We start from the raw sequence: 11,224 nt of genomic DNA on the forward strand, positions 1-11,224 counted from the left end.
TCACATGTTCCTCTAGAATTAATTTTTTCTGATGTTTGGGGACCTTCCCCTTTTTTATCAAATAATGGTGCTCGTTATTATGTTATTTTTGTTGATCATTTTAGCAAATTTTCTTGGTTATATCCCATCCAATGCAAATCTGATGTTTTCACCATATTTCCTAAGTTTCAGGCATATGTCGAAAGGCTTTTTGATCGTAAAATTAAATCCACTCAAACCGATGGCGGTGGCGAATTTCAAAAACTCCAACATCTTTTTGCATCACATGGCATCCATCATCGTTTAGCATGCCCTCACACTCACGAACAAAATGAGTCTGTAGAACGCAAGCACAAGCACATAGTCGAAATGGGCTCACTCTACTAGCCCATTCTTCCACTCCTTTAACCTATTGGGCTGAAGCTTTCCAAACAGCGTCCTATCTCATTAATAGATTGCCCACTCCAGTCCTCAATCACCTCTCCCCCTTTCAAACACTTTTTAACCTTCGCCCAAACTACACATTTTTACGGGTTTTCAGATGCGCGTGTTGGCCACACCTGCGCCCCTATAACCGACACAAATTGGATTATCGATCTGCCGAATGCGTCTTTCTCGGCTATAGTCCCTCCCATCGTGGCTACAAATGTCTTCATCTTCCTTCTGGTCGCATCTATATTTCCCAACATGTCATTTTCAATGAATCTTCTTTCCCATTTTCTCGCCCCTCCCCTTCCACTTCGAACCCACCCTCTCAACACACTCTCCTCTATTCTCTCCCTTCTTCCCCTAACCCACCCTCCCACACTCCTCAACGCCTCCATAACCCACGGAGTCACCCCCCAACTCCACCACCACCTCCCACTTTCGCTGAGGTCACCTCCCCCCCTTCATTAGCACCTACTACTACTAACACTGGTTCTCTTTCTTGTCCACAGGTTGCACCTGCAGAAACTGCCCCGCCAGCTCCTCCTCCCCGACAGCATGGCATGCAAACTCGCTCTAGGAACAACATTTTCAAGTCAAAGAACCTTCCAGAGGGACTCATCCGGTATCCTCTCCCAAAAGCACTCATTGCCACCACTTGCTCCGATGATGTCGAACCGACCAGCTACTCCTCTGCTGCTCCACATCCTGCCTGGCGAGCCGCCGTGAACACTGAATTTGATGCATTACTCACCAATGGCACTTGTACCTTGGTCTCTCCACCCCCCAATACCAACATCGTTGGATGCAAATGGGTTTTTCGTCTCAAACGCAAAGCCGACGGCACCATTGATCGCTACAAAGCCCGACTCATCGCCAAGGGATTTCACCAACAACCTGGCATTGACTACGGCGAGACCTACAGCCCGGTGGTTAAGCCCACCACCATTCGCTTAGTTCTTTCTCTGGCAATTTCATCCGGATGGTCTATTCGCCAGATTGATATACAAAATGCATTCCTTCACGGATGGCTTTACGAAGATGTCTATATGGATCAACCTCCTGGTTTTATTCATCTCAACTACCCCAATCATGTTTGCAAGCTACACAAGGCACTATACGGTTTAAAGCAAGCTCCCCGCGCTTGGTTTTCCCGTCTCAGTGATCGACTTCTTGAGCTTGGTTTTGTCGGATCTCGCTCCGACTCCTCCCTATTCACTTGGTGTACACCTCAACATACCACAGACATCCTCATCTACGTCGATGACATACTTATCACCAGTTCCACTCCTCACGAGACCACCTCCCTTCTGCAATCCCTCCGAGTTGACTTTGCAATTAAAGACCTTGGCTCCCTTCACTTCTTCCTTGGCATGGAAGCCATTACTACACCTGATGGTCTCATTCTCTCTCAACAACGCTATATCTTGGATCTCCTTCGCAAAAGCAACATGGATGATGCTAAACCCGTCAAGTCACCCATGTCTACTGCACATACCCTATCTCTACTCTCTAGGGATCCATTCAATGACCCATCCTCTTACCGCAGCCTTGTTGGCGGCCTCCAATATCTCTCCCTCACCCGCCCTAACATTTCCTTTCCAGTCAACAAAGTTTCTCAATTCATGCACCGCCCCACCTTTATCCACCTCCAAGCCGTAAAGTGCATCCTTCGCTACCTCAAATTCACCATCACCTATGGACTACTCCTCCGTCAGTCCCCCTCTCGCACCCTACAAGCTTTCTCTGACGCTGACTGGGCCGGCTGCCCCGATGACCGTAAATCCACCGGTGGCTTTTGCGTATTCCTTGGCCTTAACCTCATCTCATGGTCTTCTCGCAAACATCGCACTGTTGCCCGCTCAAGCACTGAATCTGAATATCGCACCCTTGCCATCACTGCTACCGAACTCATTTGGCTCCAATCCTTGCTTCGTGACCTTGGCATTTTTCTTCCCCATCCCCCTACACTTTGGTGCGACAATATTGGCGCCACCTACTTATCTGCCAACCCCGCCTTCCATGCACGCACGAAACACATTGAAATCGACTTCCACTTTGTCCGCGATAAAGTCGCCTCCAACACCCTTGTCGTGCGTTTCATCTCTAGCAAAGACAACCTCGCTGACATCTTCACTAAACCCACCGCTTTCGCTTTCTCTGCTTTCTCTCTCATGCGAACCAAGCTCAACTTCGTGTGCCACGTATCTCACTTGCGGGGGTGTAACGGAACCAACTCAAATCCTCACATGGCAACCAAAGCAACGTCCATATTCTCCACAAGGCAAGTGCCTGACTTGCAAGACCACAATCCTCACAAGGAATCTCAAGCAACAGCTACATCCAAAATAAGGCAAATGAAATCCTACAATTATAGCAAACCAAATCCCAAATCAGCCCAACGGCTAATGCTCAACAAGAAAGGAAAACCAAGAATTTGTCATTCATTTTGTAAAATACTTTCCTTTGTAAATCTCTCAAAGAACGTGTATAAATTTAGATGCATCAATGAAAAACATAGGACAACAATCACCCAGAAATATCAAACTCTTTACGCCGATCATGTGATCAGTTAAATATGGTGAGTGTCATATCAAATAGTAATGACCAAAAAAGAATAAATATAAAATCATTCAATTCAATTAATTAATTTAAATTTTTAAGATAAAATATTAAAATTGTATCTCAAGTTGAAAGTGCTTATATTTTATTTAATATTGTGACGTGACTTTGTGGGTATCCAAGAAATAGGACATGTCACATGTGAAATAAAAAGATAAAGTCGGTTTGAATTGAATGATTTTATATTTAAGATATTTTATTTAATATCTAATATTGTGACGTGATTTCAAACCGGCTTTGAATTGAATTTGACAAAGCCGGTTTGAATTTAAGTTATTTGTGTATGATATTATGTTAAGGCACCACTTCTCCTAAGAAATTAACAAATAAATTTATATGGTCATAGTAAAAAAAAAAAAAAAACACACAAAATAAAATAGAATATAATAGCCTTAATATTTCAAATTCTTCAATTAGTTGTTTAGACTTCTAATAACCAATTTGTTGCATACTATTTGAGTTATTATGTTTATTTTTTTATTTTTTTGTTTTACAATTTATTTCTTTTGGTTGTTTCTTATGAACTAAAAACCACTCTAAACTATAATTATCAAATAACAATTTAAAAATATTGTAGTTTGCAATCAAATAACTACAATAATCAAATAACAATCAAATAACTATAATTTCTTATAAACACATTTCATAACAGAAAAATAATTTAAAACTAACATAAAAAATTACAACCTTGATTGATAATCTAAGTAGTTTTGCTATATGTGAGTTGTTATTTTGTACAGGGAAAATATGTAAACAAACAAATAAATAAGACTTTTTCTCCAAACTTTGGATTCGAATCTTCTCAGACTGTAGAGGCCTCCATTAATGGCCAAGATTACGGGTGTCAATGTGAGCGGTTCAAGATTAGGGAGGTCTAACCACCCGCAAACCGCTAACCGCTTAACCGCGTTAACTGCTATAACTGCCTAGCGGTTGGCGGTTAGAGGTTATTGGGTTTACTAACCGTAACCGCTAACTGCATTTTTAGATAATATATTTTTATAATTATAATTATAATTATAATAATATTTATACATATGACATAATCACTTGATCATTAAATCACAATTTTTTTTAGATAATTAAATCACAATTTGAGTATTAATATATTATCACTATAATTTATATGATTATATCATATGATCAATTGATCATTAAATTATTTGATTACATAATAACAAATTATACATATATAATATGACATAACACATAAGTATACCAATTCATACTAATACAATAATTAAGAATCTAGAGACTTAGTTCCAATGTATGTTATAAACGTATAAGTTTATATATGTTATAAATTATAATTATACATATATGCATATGAATAATATAAATGTATAAGATCAATATTTAATCATATGATTCAATGACAATTCAAATACTTTATTCAAGTTAATCATATCATTAATGTACAATGATAATGTGATTCGTATAATATCAAATTAAGTAATTGGCATTAGATTCAATAATGTGTTACTTATAATCACAATTGAAGTATAAATGTATTATCATTCTAATTTATATGATTATATAATAACAACTTATACATGTATAATATGACATAAGTTATAAGTATACCAATTCATACTAATACAATATTTAAGTACCTAGAGACTTAATTCCAATGTATGTTATAAACTAATAAGTCTATATATGTTATAAATTATAATTATATGCATATGAATAATATAAATGTATAATATCAATACTTAATCATATGATTTAATGACAATTCAAATACTTTATTCAAGTGAATCATATTATTAATGTACAAAGATAATGTGATTCGTATAATATCAAATTAAGTAATTGACATTGGATTAAACATTGTTTACTTATAAACACAATTGAAGTATTAATGTATTATCATTCTAACTTTAGTAATATTATCACTATAATTGATATGATTATATCACATGATGAATTGATCAATAAATTATATGATTATATAATAACAAATAATACATATAATCATATATATCATATGTTTTATTTGAACTTCTTTTATATGTTGTGTTGAACTTTTTTTATATATTTTTTTTATATGTTGTGACAGTTGTTAACGGTTGCGGTTAGTGAAATCTACTAACCGCTAAGGCGGTTACGGTTATCGATTGGTGCCAATAACCGCTAACTGTAACCGTATTGACACCCCTAGCCAAGATGACCCTAAGATATTTCCTAGGGCCATCATGCTGCCAGGTGTCATACTATTAAAAAAATAATAAAATATTATTTATTATTTTTAAAATAAATAAAAATAATAATATAATATTATTTTGTTTTTAGTTTTTTTTTATATGGCCCTCCGGGGTGGTCCAACCACCCCGAAGGGCCATCGTTTGGCCTGAGGCTGGCCCAAGGGCCAAAATGAAAAACAAATAAATGGGTTTGGCCCTTGGGGGTGGCCGAACCACCTCCAACCGCCGTTTGGGGGTGGCCGAAGCCACCCCATGACCCTTGGGGGTGGATTGGCCAACTCCATGTACAAAACCCATTCATTTTTTTTTATTTTTATTTTATTTTTTTGTCCGTTGGAGGTGGCCAAAGCCACCCCCTGTGGCCAAGATGGGGTGGCCACCCACTACTTAGTTTTTTAATATGTTTTTAAAATTTTTAATTATTTTTAAAATCAAAATAATAATTTATTTTTTTAATGGGACAAATGTCCCCTTGATGGCCTCAAAATCTCTCTGGCCATCAACTGGATTATCTCCAGTGCATTTTAGACTTGAGATGATCCTATTTCCTAAACTTTGTGTTGGTGTCTCTCTTTTTTTCAATATTTGATTTGGACTTTGACAGTGCATTTACCACTTTAGATTCTTTCGGATGGCTATTGCTATTTTCTAATGTGGTTCAAATATATTTGCCTTAATCTATGCTCATTTTCTTTTTGTAGCTGCTTTATACGGCTCATTAATTAAGAAGATCATGTCACTTGTTTATCCTATTTCCTTCCATTTGTTTGTATTTATGTATTGTTTTATTTCATTTTAGGGCTGTTGTTTGGGAGCCCACTAATTATTCAATTAGTTTTGTAATTTCCTCATTCAATTAGTTTTTTTTTTTTTTTTTTTTGAATAGGTATACTGCTTCACATTCCATAAAAGATTCAGAGCATAAAGCTCTCAAGAACGCAAAAGCTATGTGCTTACAAAGTCGTAGATACATCGAAAAATCTAACAATTAAATTGTATCCATGACCTCTGTTGAGAGATAAAGCGGTTATAGAGTTTTTACTCAGAGTACATTAATATACATAATTGAGCACAACTCTACCCCAAAAGCCTAAGCTAATGAGCTAAGGTCTACGTAGGTATATTAAACACTCTTTTCTTTTATATTTTCTCAATGTGAGACACAACACTCACAAGTGCACTTACAACAATCTAATTGTTGGAACAAGTGGCTCATATTCTACTACTGGCCCATTGAGTATAATTAGTTTATGTGGGCCTAGAGACAAATAAGTTGTGGAAGGTATTTTGAGGTTTTCTAAAATACTTACAATTATAGTTTTCCTATAAATATGTTATGTTGTAACTATAAATAATTGAATAGTAAAATATAGCCCCACTCTCTCCTGTGGACGTAGGCACATTGCCGAACCACGTAAATTTGTGTCTCGACTCTCTCTTGATGTCTCTCTTTTCGATTCCATATTATTCATCATTATTGTGCACAGTAACAAAAATTGGTATTAGAGCCTAATTCTACGATGGTTAGGATTTGCACATCTTCTGCGAAATTTGACATGATGAAGTTCGATGGAACTTGTAATTTCGGGTTATGTTAGAGAGGTGTCAAGGATTTGTTGGTGCAACAAGGGATGGTGAAGGCATTATATGGGACAAAACCAGAAGGTATTGCTGGACATAAATTGGAAGGAACTTAAGGCAAAAGCGGTGGCTACTATTCGGCTTTGTCTAGAAGATGACGTGATGTATTATGTCATGGACGAAGAATCTCCGACGGCAGTTTGGTTGAAACTAAAAAGTCGGTATATGTCAAATTCGTTGATTAACAAGCTCTATCTAAAGCAGCGGTTGTACGGCTTGAAGATGGCGAAGGGCTCGGATCTGAGCCAACACATCAACGCATTAAATCAGGTAATCGGCGATTTGAAGAGGGTTGATGTGAAGTTCAAAGACGAAGACAAGGCATTGATGCTATTGAATTCACTCTCAACTTCTCCTACGTATGAGAATTTGGTTATAACTCTGACATGGGGAAAAGAGTCCTAAGAGTTAGAGGACGTTACAGGAGCTATGTTGGCTTTTCATCAAATGAAGAAAAACATTGACGAAAATTCTCAAGGAGAATGGCTTGTTGTAAAGGGTAACCAAGAGCATGGAAGAAGCAATAACAAGGGTGGTTCGAATGGCAAGAATTCTTTGTCAAAGTTTAGGAAGAGGAAGGACGTCAATTGCTATAAGTGCAGGAAGAAAAGGCACATAAATCGAGACTGTCCAGATCGAAAGAAGAATAAGGACAATGAGAATGAAGGTTCCTCAAGGTCTGTGAACGTAGTGGAGGCAAAATCAGACAATGTTGATGGTGATATGCTTTCTGTTGCATCAATTGCAGAGCATCCTATGGATTCTTGGATTCTGGACTCAGCATGTTCATTTCATGTGACGTCTAACAAAGATTGGTTTGACACCTACAGGTCAGTTAATTATGGTATAGTTACTATGGGTAATGGTGCACATTGCAAAATTACTGGCATAGGTAATATTAGAATTAAAATGTTTAATGGTGTGGTTAGAATGTTATGTGATGTTAGACATGTACCAGATGTAGAAAAGAATCTGATTTCATTAGGTACCTTAGACTCAAACGGTTATGGTTATAATTCTGAAAGTGAAGTAATGAAAGTGATTAAGGGTGCGATGGTAGTGATGAAGGGGCATAAAAGTTAAAAGAATATCTATAAATTGTTGGGAAGTACAGTTGTAGGTGGAATCGCCTCTGTGGAATCTGAGTCTGATTATACTGTTTTATGGCATATGCGTTTGGGTCATATGAGTGAGCGGGGCATGTTGGAGCTTCATAAGAAAAATCTGTTGAAGGGTATCAAAACGTACAAACTTGATTTTTATAAATTCTGTGTTCTGGGAAGCAAAATCGGGTACAATTCAAGACAGCCACACACAAGACAGAGGATATTCTAGATTATGTTCATTCAAATGTTTGACTAGTGAGGACAGCGTCACGGGGATGACATATGTATTTTGTGATCCTTGTTGATGATTTTTCTAGAAAGGTTTGGGAATACTTCATGCGGCACAAATCAGAGACGTTTGCTAAGTTCAATTTGTGGAAAGCTGAAGTTGAGAACCAGACTGGGAAGAAGGTTAAATGCCTCTGGATAGATAATGGAATTGAGTACACAAACGACAAGTTCAGGGATTTTTGTGAGCAGCATGGTATAAAGAGACATTTCACAATGCACAAGACACCACAACAAAATGGTGTGGGGAAAGGATGAACAAGTCTATTGCAGAAAGAGCACGATGTTTTAGGTTGAATGGTGGACTTGCAAAGATTTTTTGGGTCGATGCAGTGAGTATGGCATGCTACTTGATCAACAGGTCACCGATGGTAGCACTAAATGGGAAAGTTGCAGAGGAGGTGTGGACAGGTAATATGGTAGATTACTCTAGTTTGAGAGTATTTGGTTGTCCAGCCTATGTGCACATACCTAGTGAAGAACGATCGAAGCTTGATCCAAAGTCTAGACAATGTGTCTTTCTCGGATATGGGAAAGGGGTTAAAGGTTACAAGTTTTGGGATCCGAATGCAAACAAGGCGGTGATTAATAGAGACGTGGTATTTGATGAAAATTCCATGTTGAAGAGTACTTAGGGTGAAGAGCAGCAAGTGCCAGAAAGTAGTAGCTGTGATAAGTAGGTGGTGCAGGTGGAGTTAAAGACTCCTGTGCAAGAAAACACTTCTTATGGTACAAAGGCCTCTACTTCAGGAGTTAAAGAGCATTACCCTATAGCCACAAACAAGCCTAGATGCGCTATCAAGCCATAAACCTGGTACGATTTTGAAGACATGGTTTCCTATGCCCTTATCATTAGCAGGGGAGATCCTACTACTTTTCAAGAGGTTATCAATAGCCAAGAGAAGAGCAGATGGGTAGGTGCTATGAAGGAAGAGATGGAATCTCCGCATAAAAATCAGACATGGGATTTGGTGGAGCTTCTAGAGAGGAATAGAGCGATAGGGTGCAAATGGGTGTTCAAGAAAAAGGAAGCAATATCAAAAAAATGGAGAAAAGTTCAAGGCTCGCCTAGTAGCAAAGAGTTACCCACAACAGAAATGGGATGATTATGAGGAAATATTTTTTCCAGTGGTTAGACATACTTCCATCATAGCGGTATTGGCGTTGGTAGCTCATTATGACATGGCATTGGAGCAAATGGATGTGAAGACAGCTTTTCTCCATGGTGATTTGGAGAAATAGATTTAAATGGAGCAGCCAGAAGGGTTTAGCCAACCTGGACAGGAGCACTTGGTTTGTAATTGAAGAAGTTACTTTATGGGTTGAAGCAGTCTCCAAGGCAGTGGTATAAGTGGTTTGACTCCTGCATGATCAAAATTGGCTACAGGAGATATGAGTATGACTGTTGTGTGTATGTGAGGATCCTTGATGATGACTCATTTATTTTTCTGTTGCTGTATATGGATGATATGCTTATTGCAACTAAGAGTATAATGGATGTCAACAAACTGAAGGTTTTGCTGAGTAGAGAATTTGACATGAAGGATTCGGGCGCAGCCAAGAAGATTCTTGGGATGGAAATTCCCAGGGACAGGGATACCAAGAGATTGTGGCTATCTTAAGCCGGCTATGTGAAGAAAGTGTTGGAGAGGTTTAGCATGGAGAATGCGAAACCGATGAGTACACCTTTGGTGAATCATTTTCGTTTGTCTATCTCACAGTGTCCAAAGACAGTTGAAGAAGCTGAAGACATGTCTAAGGTCCCATATGCCAGTGGAGTGGGGTGTCTGATGTATGTTATGGTATGTACCAGGCCAAATTTGGCTCATACAGTGAGTGTGGTGAGAAAAAACATGGCAAATCTGGGAAGACAGCACTATGATGCAGTTAAATGGATTTTCAGATACTTGAAAGGTACTACAGGTTATGGCATCAATTTTGTCAAACAGAAGAGTGATTTATCAGTTGTGAGATATGTGGATGCAGATTATGCAGGGGACTTGAATGACAGAAGATCGACCACGGGTTATGTGTTCACTCTTGTAGGAGGACCTATATGATGGAGGTCTATGATCCACTCCACGGTTGCGATGTCCACGACTGAGGCGGAGTACATGGCTGCGACTGAGGCTGCAATGGAAGCTTTATGGCTCACAGGGTTAGTCAGGGAGCTTGGTATTCAGCAAGGTGGAGTTCCATTGTATTGTGAGAGTCAGAATGCCATTTATTTGGCAAAGAGCCAGGTGTATCATGCGATAACCAAGCATATTGATGTGAGGTTTCACAAATCAGAGAATTGGTTGCTACAGGTAATTATTACTTAAGAAAATTCACACTTCTGAGAATGCAGCGAACATGTTGACGAAGTTTGTTACTGCAGAAAAGTTCAAGCATTGCTTGGACTTGACAAATGTCTCCAAGTGCTAGAAAGGAGAGGAAAGGAGGCGGCATCCCCAAACATATTAGTTATAGGTAAAGGCCTAATACTTGATTATCTTCAAAGAGGTGAATACTCGCCAAGGTGGAGATTGTTGGAACAAGTGGCTCCTATTCTACTACTGGCCCATTGGGTGTAATTAATTTATGTGGGCCTGGGGACAAATAAGTTGTGGAGGGGTATTTTGGGGTTTTCCAAAATACTTACAATTAGGGTTTTCCTATCAATATGTTATGTTGTAACTATAAATCATTGAATAGTAAAATATAGCCGCAATCTCTCCTGTGGACATAGGCACATTGTCGAACCACGTAAGTTTGTGTCTCGACTCTCTCTTGATCTCTCTTTTTTCGATTCTATATTATTCATCATTGTTGTGCACGGTAACAACAACCTCAGATCTCACCCATGTAAAAACTTAATTTATGGGATAGATCTGCTCTTGGTAAACTAGATCTAACACATCAGTTGATCATATCCTTACAACAAAATTTTTTATTTACCCGGCTGTGAGAGAT

This window comes from Corylus avellana, chromosome ca3 (assembly GCF_901000735.1).
Source record: "Corylus avellana chromosome ca3, CavTom2PMs-1.0".
Lineage (NCBI taxonomy): Eukaryota > Viridiplantae > Streptophyta > Magnoliopsida > Fagales > Betulaceae > Corylus > Corylus avellana.